The sequence below is a fragment of the Arachis hypogaea genome, chromosome 15 (genome assembly GCF_003086295.3).
Source record: "Arachis hypogaea cultivar Tifrunner chromosome 15, arahy.Tifrunner.gnm2.J5K5, whole genome shotgun sequence".
Taxonomy (NCBI): domain Eukaryota; kingdom Viridiplantae; phylum Streptophyta; class Magnoliopsida; order Fabales; family Fabaceae; genus Arachis; species Arachis hypogaea.
The window spans coordinates 128,918,688-128,928,907 of NC_092050.1; the positions used below are offsets into that span (position 1 = coordinate 128,918,688).

Here is a 10,220-nt window from a genome sequence, read left to right on the forward strand (position 1 = left end):
ACAGTACTCTGGATCGGCCACAGTAACACAGATCAGGACTATAGAATCTAGCTAGTTGGCCATGCCAGCAGGGATTTTGGTGGACATCTCGACAATATTCTTACAAAAAGACATATAGCAACTACACCTACACCAAAGGAAAATGAAATGGGGGTCACTACCAAAACAACTCGGACAAAAGCAAAGAAGCAAGAAACAGCCAACAAATAGCAGGCATGCAACAAAAGGGCACCCCAGGATTCACAAAGAAAAAATCTAATCAGCACCAAAAGTCCAGGGGCACCCTTCGGAGGCAGCAAGCACATAATGTAGAAATGTGACAAATCAAAACCCTAGATCTCTTAAAGAAGGTAGAGGTAACAATGGAAACCTAAGCTCCTACGTTTCCCCAAAACAAAGCAACAGAAGATCACAACTTTGAGTATAGTAAAGGACATGCGACCTTTCCAGAAAGGTTCAACCTTTTTTGGAAGGAAACTCAATAAAGATCGAAACTTTGCGCAAAAAGATAAGCATACAACAATAAAGCACACATGAAGACGACTATTAAGACACAGAAGAGAGAAGAATACCAACCTGCGATGAAAAAGGAATGAGCGCGACAAATACACGAACAGAAACACGAGCAATCCACGCTAACGGGCGCTTCGAAAAAAGAAAGTAGGAAGCTTGGGGGAAAGAAATCAGAGGAGCAAGAGCCAAAGAAGAGAAATTCTTTTTCAAATCTGAAAGAAAGAATTTTTTCAAAGGATGAACGAAAGAAGGCCTCTCTTCACTGAGCAAATGAAAGCAAGAAACTAAAAAACCAAAGTCTGAAGGCTTATTCAATTTCAAAATAAAGCGAGGGAACGAAACAGCAAAACAGAATAAAAGCTCAATCAATAGGCATTAAAGGCACATGCATATTCCCAAGAAAGTAACCTCTTCGAGAAACAAACGCGGCAATAAAGGAGCAAAGGCAAAAACGCTCCGCATTTTTAACACAACTCGCGAACGGAAGAACAGATTGGACTAATATGCTTGAGCACGACTTCCCCAAAGGGATCGAAGCTCAGGAAGCACGATCTCATGAAAAGGTCCGATCTCAAGCAGGGGCAATGTTCATACCCTGGGTCGAGCTATGCGACCCGGGTTAGACGAAGACCAGAACGACCGACTTTTTACAAGGCTGGTTCGCCACTGACCTCTTCCTAAAGAGCTCGGCCAAATCACCATATAGACCCAAAATAGTCCCAAAGCAAAAGACCACCGCCCACCAAAAGGCAGTGGACTAAAAGATAAAGATCTCCTCCACAAAAGATAAGATTAGATAACAAACTTATCTCAAGGAAGGTCACTCCCCACTACTATAAATATGCTGGAGCACCCAGGTATAACTCATACTCTGATTCTACACAAAAAACATGCTTAAAGCCCGTGCTAGCTTAAGCATCGGAGTCTCTTGCAGGTACCACCACCCTCCGATGATCAAGGATCAGCAATAGCTCAAGATTCAGCAAGTCAGACACAACAGCTCCGACCACAACAGCATATCTCCTCCGAGATCGATCTTCAATTTCAGGTAACCCTCGTATTAAAATTAATATTGTGAATCAGTTGCCTCTACACTATATAAATTAATACCAATTATCTCCACATTCCAAGCAGATGAAGACTTTGAGTTAGAATGTGTGGCTCCATCAGATGAAATGGAATTTGCGGTGGCTTGAGAAGGAGCTTGAGAAGGAGCCTCACTAGCCTCTACACTAGTGGTATCTTCAAATGCTGCTGGTGCTGGAGGTTAAAGTGAATGAGAAGCATTGTTGTTTTTTCTCTCATCTACAAACTTTAATGGATTTTTATGCATTTTTTCCTTGGCATGACTGCATATTAACAAACACAAAACCGTTAAGCACACAAAAGATAATTAGACATTATACTAACTTGTTACGAGAGACATAAAAATCATGAGTCTCCATTGATTCTCACTCATTTCTTAACTTGTTACAAAAAATTGTTATTAAGTTACAAGTTTTTTATGAATAAAGTTACAAAATTGGCAAATTTTACAAATTCTCTCTCAGAATTGAGAATAGTGAAAATTTCTCTACATTTTAAGTTCGAGCATAAGAATAAATCAGCATACAAGAATTGTGGCAGCAAAGCAGCTACGCAACCTACTCAAAATTTATATATCAAGCAGGTAATATTCACATTTAATTCACAAAATTGCATGTTCAATATCCAATATTAAAATACTCTTATACCTTTATGAATAAGACTAGTCTGTTATTACGAAAGCATGACAGTAAAGTCAACAAAAATAATCAAGTGCTTCATTATAGTTAGAACAATTAGTGTAGAAAATAACTTTGAGCATTTGTGATGCCAGAAAAAAATGTCAAGAAAATGCCATGTGAAATGTAAACTACTAACCTCCCATTTACAATAATTAACTCCTTTCATTTTCTAATTATTAAGCATTGGGTCTTTAAGTTAATATAGATCCATACAAAACAGCAAGACATTCAAATAGATAAATAGACGCAGACAAGTACAATATTATTTATCCTCCCTTCATTACTAAAGAATGCACAAGATAAATTCTTTCCATAATTCCCTGGACATTCAAGCAAGAGAAATTACAAATTATAATAACTTCACATGTAGCATATATATAGATATAAATTCTTTTTTGGAATGATGTTTAAATTAGAAAGAACGTTGAAAATAGCATGTAGAATGCAAGTAAAGTTACCTGGAAATCAGAAAGTTGTTCTCTCATCAACATAGTTGTCAAGGTTCATACAAGGCTGGCATTCTTTCCGATTTCTGTTTGTTCGAACAACGCAATCCTGAAATATAATAAAAAAATGCAATCCTAAAATATGTACTATTGGAAAATAAACTAATATAGCAGAATTCCAATATTTTTTTGTGAAGATGAACATTCATCTAAAAAAGCCTAAGTCACATACATAGTAAAAAATATTCATTGATTTTAAACATATTCTATAAGTCAAACTTAAAAAATAAGAATAGGGAATAAAAATACAAAATGCAGATCAACCAACCAAAACAAAGTAACTAATAATCACTCCTAACATAAAAAAATCCACTAATTACTCGCATGAAACAAAACAGCTTCAACGATCAATTATCATGTCTTCCCTGCCTCGTTTCCAAGACTCCTTATCAATGCAAATGAAAAACAATAAAAAAATACAGAATAAAAGGGAATACCAGTAAGAAAGTTGCAACAGAACTGAGGAAGCTTTCAAGAAAGGAAGATCTCAAGATCCATCAGCAAAATCTTCTGCATCTTTGCAAAAGTCAACATCAGTAATTAATGTCTTGACTTGAACCACCATCAACACAAAAGTGATTTAATTTACAGTTCGTAAAACAATGGATTTTGTTCAACTGAATACAACTTGTAAATAAAGAACAAAAGAGCAAAATTAAAAAATGAAAAGACATAGAAATAAGTTATATTTTCAGCAACAAAATTAAAAGAAATTCAACCGGGAAAACAAAAAAAACGCAACGAACATAAAATATATTAATCGAAGACAAAGTACCACACAATGCAAAAAAATATATTAATATAAATAAATTAACGATTTCTTAAAGTTTGATTAAAAAAAATTAACCAAATGAACCAATTCAACGGTATAAAGAAAAATAAGAAACAAAATCAACAATGAAATTGAAAGAGGGAAGGTCACTTATGTGGAAGGTATAAAATAATTATATATTTAATGTGCTATATTCAATTCAATGACGGGAACAGACAACGAAAAATATAAAAAGTGAATATCAATTATAAATTGTGAGAATGTTAAACGCAAGGAGTTACTCGAAAACTAACATGACAATTTGTGAAATCTTAAATAGGGAATACCAGTAAGAGAAGAAATTTATTGTTAACAGAGAAGAAATATCAGCAAATTAATAGGAAAGAAGAAGAAAAAGAAGTACCAACAGTAGTTCAAAGGAGAAATTGGAGTGACAGAAAGCAGTGTTGAAGAAAAAACTCGGAAGTGAGCAGATCTGAAAATGCATTGTACCATGGCAACTATGGCGGCATCGACGGCAGAAACTATAGCGGCAACGGTGACAGAAATTGTGGTGGCAGCAGTAGCAGCAACCACAGTATAGAGAGTAGATCTAAAAACTTGTTGATAGAAGAGGTGGCTCGATCTAGAAGGTCTCCACTGCAATGGACAATGCAGTGGTAACGGCGGCGGCGGCGGCAGAAACGGCAGTCGGAATGGCAGTGAAAATGGAGGTGGAAAACCTAGAGTTTCATAGCCACTCTCTCAGCTAACTCAACGCCTCTCATTTTGGGGAAAAGAGAAAATGAGCTTTTGTTTTAAAATTATGAATTTTAATTAATTATAAGTGGAGATTTTTTAAATTGCCATAAATAAAATGTATTATGGAGGTTTTTAAAAATCTTCACCAAAATACTCCCTCAAATAAATATTAATTTTTTAGTGTTTACCGAATATATCTGATACCCAATCTGATCCGATCCGAAAATGTGCGGATCAGATTAGATCCGAGGCCAAAAAACGCAACTATGAGATCTGATCTGATGATATTAGTGTAGATCATATTGCAATTTTGGCCATATTCGATCCGATTCGATCCGTGAACATCCCTGAACTTATTCATCAATATTGTCTCCTACCAAACACACATTATAAATTCTCATTTCAACTCTACTTTCCAACAACCTAAGCAACTAAACCTTCTACTGAATGACATGATTAATATGTCTTATTGTGCCAATGAAGTTACTTGTTGAGCCAATTTTAAGTTTCTAAAAGACAACTATCATAACAAACACATAACCCTAATGTGAAAGTTGTCATCGGTTGATTGCCAATAAATGTAGTTATTAATATAACTACGTAACACTCATCATTAATCACATACATGAGTCCTGATACTCCTCCCACAAACCCCACAATATATTTATAATTGTCTTCCTATCAGACCCAACATTATTAACATCTTAACCATAACAATTATCCAACTCAAATGTAACACTATCCTTTTTATTCTTCCATATATAATGTCACCAATATAATGCATATCTATGGATATTACATTATTTTATGGCTAAACCAACTCCATTAATATTTTTAAATAAATTTTGGCTATAATTACTCAAATTTTTTTTTATTAATCTTACATATTTCTAAATGATATTCCCTAAATTAAAATACACGTCATTAACCTTAAACCCTCCTTCTACAATCATCTTATCCTCGATACACCCTATACTTGTAACTCTAAACCCTCAAACCCTACTAAACCTATATTCTTTTCAAAATCAAAATATATTATATAGTGGTCTGTGCCTATTTCATAGGCACAACAAATTATTCCAACTGTGTGTGGACCTCAAAAGCACGTGCGCACCATCTACGAAGAAAATCTCACTAAATCCAAATGTGTCAACTTCACATTTCAACATTAAAAACAAACCAGTCCGTGGATGTGACAACCTCATTGGTCTAGTCACAACACTATTATTCCCCTTTCAAAACTTCCAACAAAAATTCTCAATATCGAAACTTAACAACTTTTTTATATTTCACTAACCAAATAAATTCATTTCCAACAATGTTCTCCAACAAGACCTTCACTATTGCATCTACCTCCAATAACATGTAGGCTTAATTTGGTAAAACTTTTTGAAGAGGTTATCTTTTAAAAGACAACTTTCATAAGCTACTATCAAAAAGTAAAAACTTCACCAAACCGAGCAGTATTATCCCTACTACTTATTGGGAAAATATTAGCTTTTCTACACAATTCATTACTATTCACAAGTATTAATATACAAAACAACCAATATTTTTCCTTTCTTTCATAATTATGTTTACTGATTACTCATTGGTGTATTTTTTCTTCAAATGAAACCCATAAAATCTAATTACATGAATTGGAATGTGTCTTTGTCAAAGACCTAAATAAGAAAACACCGAACTTCAACTTGTCACATTCGATAGTCACCAAGGGCAAATTCCCATAAAGGAATCGGATTCCCTCTACGTGGGGTCCACTTCAGTAGCGACAAATTAAACCCCGCCCATCCTACCTTAGGTGAACAAATTTGACCATAACAAGGTACCCTTTTTTCTCCCATTATAAGCACCCCTTTAGCACCATTCACTCGTGACTTTTTCACGACTCACAAAAACCACATGGACATAAAAAACTCCATGGACTATTACTACATGTTTAGAGGCTAGTTCCCCAGGATCTATACCACTGTGAAAGACGTCCACGAGCAGACTCATGATGATGAACACCACCTTTGGCGCAAATACGAGACCCTCGATGAAGCAGATCACGCTTGACTCCTATACTTTGGCGACAGGAACCATGAGAGAGGTATCAGGTGTATGAACAAGGGAGATGCGCCAGAACTTGTCTAGCTTGACTACCACTGGGAAGCAGAATATCTCACGCTCTAAGCAATGGAGGATTGTTACAAAATAGAGCTGCAAGCTCCACCCATTCCTTACATCCGTAAGTAACCATACACATAGGGTGTAAGTTACTGAATCGGACCGAAATTTACTATAAAATCGAACCAAAATTTACAACAACCGAATAAAAAACCAAAAAAAATTAGTTTTTTTATTTTTTTCGAATTAAACCGATCGGTTTGGTTCAATTTTCGGTTGGCACAACAGGAACCGAACCAAACCGAAGAATTAGTTCAGAAATGCTTGTTTTTACTAGTTTTCCCTTTAACCTAATAACCAAACCCCAAATCCCTAATTTAGCACTCACCACTCAGCGCAGCCACACACAACCCCCAACACAAGGCTTCAATAACCTCACTTCCATCTTTCTCCTCCATGCCTGAGACTCTGAGAGAATGAGAGCCTAAGAGAGCCAGTGAGTCAGAGAGCTGCCGCCGTCCTTCAAAGTTCAGTCCCAAGTCCTCCATCGTCACCGTGAAGGACGTCGTCGATCTCCATCACACCGTCATCTAACCGCAATCTTCACGCCGTCGTCGATCTTCGTCTGAGCCGTTCTTCTCTGTCACCGAGCAGCAGTCTCCGTCACCGAGCAAACCCTTGATTCGAGCCCTCTCCTGCAACTCAATGTCTTCTTCTGAGGTTAGTAACTTGATTTTTTCATAATTTGTTGCAATTTATGAGATGTTCTTGTTGCTGGTCTGTTCTTGTTGCTCTCATAAAAATTCATTGTCACAAGGTTGTCCATGCATGTCTGTTGGCCTAGGAACTTCAAGAATGGGGCCTTCTATGGTATTGTTGTGGCTTGTGCAAATCACTGAGAATTAAACAAGTTTAGTTAATTTACTTAGTGTTTTACAAAATTATTTTAATATTAATATTCTATTTGAATTAATATAATTATTTATTTGATCAAATCAAAATAATAATTAAATAATTCTACAGCAAAAATTAGAACACTCGTTAGTGTGTGACCCGATAGGTTCAATACTAAGCGAGTAGTAAATTAGTTATACTAAATTTACTAATTAAGGTTGGCGTCTAGCAACACTCCTCAACGACCCGATAATATGAAGTAATATATTTTTATTAAGAACCTCAGAAGAACAAAGTATAATTCCTTCCATCTTTCCAACTCTTGGTTAACCCTTAGAGTATGGTTTAATTGTCAAACTCTAACTTGTTACCATTATTATAATGAATTGTGAATGACCTAAGAAACTCATTTCTTCATTCATTCAATCCCATTGGCCAAGGTTTTATTCATCTCAGTCATTATAATCAGAGCGCAAACTCTTTACCGAGAGTTGACGGATTTCTTATTGACTAATCATTAATTCTACAAGTATTTAAATTATACCCAATATCCATTCAACTATCACCCTAGGGTATTAGGTGTCCGAAATCAAAGTATAATAAATACATTGTTAATTACTATGACAGTCGCAGGTCAAAGAAAACTCTATTACTATGTTCATCTTGAGAATATCCTATTGACAAATATACGGTAATTATAACCATTAGGAATTCTCAAAGTGAGTCAATTCAATGGTCATATCTCTATATGCACCATCTATATATATAATTTAATAAATGAGATCTATTAATCTTCATCCAATGAAGACCATTATATATATATTGATCTCTCCGGATTATTAATGTCCTTTTTAATAATCCTATGACCAAGAACAATTTAGATTAAATTATAAAAGATTTATCTCTCAATATTATGATCACTATCACAATGATAAATCTATAAATTTAATCAAGGACCTTATTATATTAACATTTTAATATAATAACAATAACAAATTATTTGACACGTGATTAATTGGATTGTGGTCATACTACTTATTCCCAACAGAAATGATTTAAAAGAGGTTGAAAATAGTTCGGTTGGGACCCGAAAAGGGTGGCAAAGTCTAACTTTAAGAAAAAATGCTGTCCAATTTTTGTAAAAATATATGAAAAATGATTTCATTTTAAAAATCTAATTTATAAGCTTATTTTTGAGAAATTATTGATTTGATTTGTTAATAATTATTGGTCTGATTTAATAACACAAGATTTGAAAAGTCTAAATTTTATTAAAGTAAAAAGTGGCTGAACTTCAAAGAAAACGTTTTAATTATTGAAAACTATTTGATTTTGATTTATTACAAAAAGTCTTATTTTTAACTTGATTTATTAAGAAAGTATAAGGTTTTACATTCAGTTTTTGAGAATAGATTTTGTTTCAAGTTATGTCTTGAATTTGGTTTATTAAGTAAAGGGACCTCTGCCACAGAAGAGCAGAGAGCAGAAACTTAAAAGATATTGAGTGTTGTTGGGCCTTAGTGCCAAGTGTTTAGTGAGGACGGCGATACGTAACGCTCACTTGACACAATAGAGACGGCTCAGTGAGGACGGCGATACGTAACGCTCACTGGAGGTCGTGAGCCTTGTGTGTAAATGATTGTTCGGGGATGCCCGTGTGTATGGAATGGCTTCGAGAAGAAAGTGGCACATGCTTCAGCTGGAGAATCAGCGCCTGCAAGTACTTGGAGAGGTCATGTTCGGCACTTCAGCTGGAGAATCAGCACCTGCAAGAAGTAGAAACTTGCAGAGGTTATGTCGTTGGAATGCCTTATCTGACTTGCGAGTCGAATTGCGTTGGGTGCAGGTCGAAATCGACAAATGAGCTCATTACTTGTGATAGGAATAGACATGCATCATACTTGTTTGCGCATATTTGTTTGTGAATGTGTTTCCTGTGATTGTGGGTGTGCTAAATGGCTGTTTGAATTATATGTTCTATAGTTGTTGAATTGAATTGTCCCTTGTTAACTGTTATTGTTGACCAAGTATATATAAAATGAACTTAACTTCTAACCCTGACCTTACTAAGAACTCCCAAATTCTTACCCCCTATCTCCACCCCTTTCAGGTACAGGTGCGAAGGCTTAGTGCGAAATTACAAGAGCATAGAAGATTGAGTTTATAAGTTAAGTTCTTAGATTTTATTTTTTCTCCTCGTTGTTTATTGTTTTTAGTTTTAGAGGGGATAGGATTTGTATTCGAGTATCTTGAAATAAGTCTATGTAAACAATGCTATGTGAATATATATATATCTTTGTGATTAAGTGATTAAAGTAAAAACTTTCCGTTTTTTTTACTGAAGTTTCAATTCGTATTCACGAAAGCTCAATATTAAATAAAGATAGTATATAATAAAAAGGTTTAGCGGTAAGTAACGCCTGGACTTTTAATACAATCATGAGGTGCTAAAAGTTAGGGTATTACAACATATGCCCACGAGTAACGTATTATATAAACAATTATTAAATTAGAACCGAAAACCAAAAATAAACTGGGAACATTACCATCGAAAAAACCTGCAAAATATGCTAACAAATATGTTATTCTCCACTCTTACTTTAATTTAAGGACATCCATACATATATAATTTCAAATATTTTGCTAACTCACTTTTCTAATGGCACATACCCATTCCATCTAAAAAATCTTAATTAATGTCTAACTAACTTTCCTAAGAAAAAGAGTTTCATTTTTCAAACACCATTTTCATCCAAACATTACCTCCACGCAATTTGCCAATCTTTTGTCTCAAATCATTTTTATCGTATTCGGATCTCTTTCATCTATAGAAGATTAGAACTAAAAAATAAGATACAAAAACTAACATGTCAATTTCAAACATAGAAGACTACAAATATTTTCAAACATGTCAATTTC

General features: G+C 34.7%; 1 long non-coding RNA gene across 1 annotated transcript; it reads left to right on the top strand.

Annotated features, from left to right (window-relative positions):
- The first annotated feature begins 6,171 nt into the window (after nt 1-6,171).
- On the top strand, nt 6,172-9,639 carry LOC112750650 (uncharacterized). The gene is made up of 2 exons (XR_003175950.3): nt 6,172-7,127; nt 9,412-9,639. It is a non-coding gene; the product is annotated as an uncharacterized lncRNA (long non-coding RNA).
- The last annotated feature ends 581 nt before the right edge of the window (nt 9,640-10,220 follow it).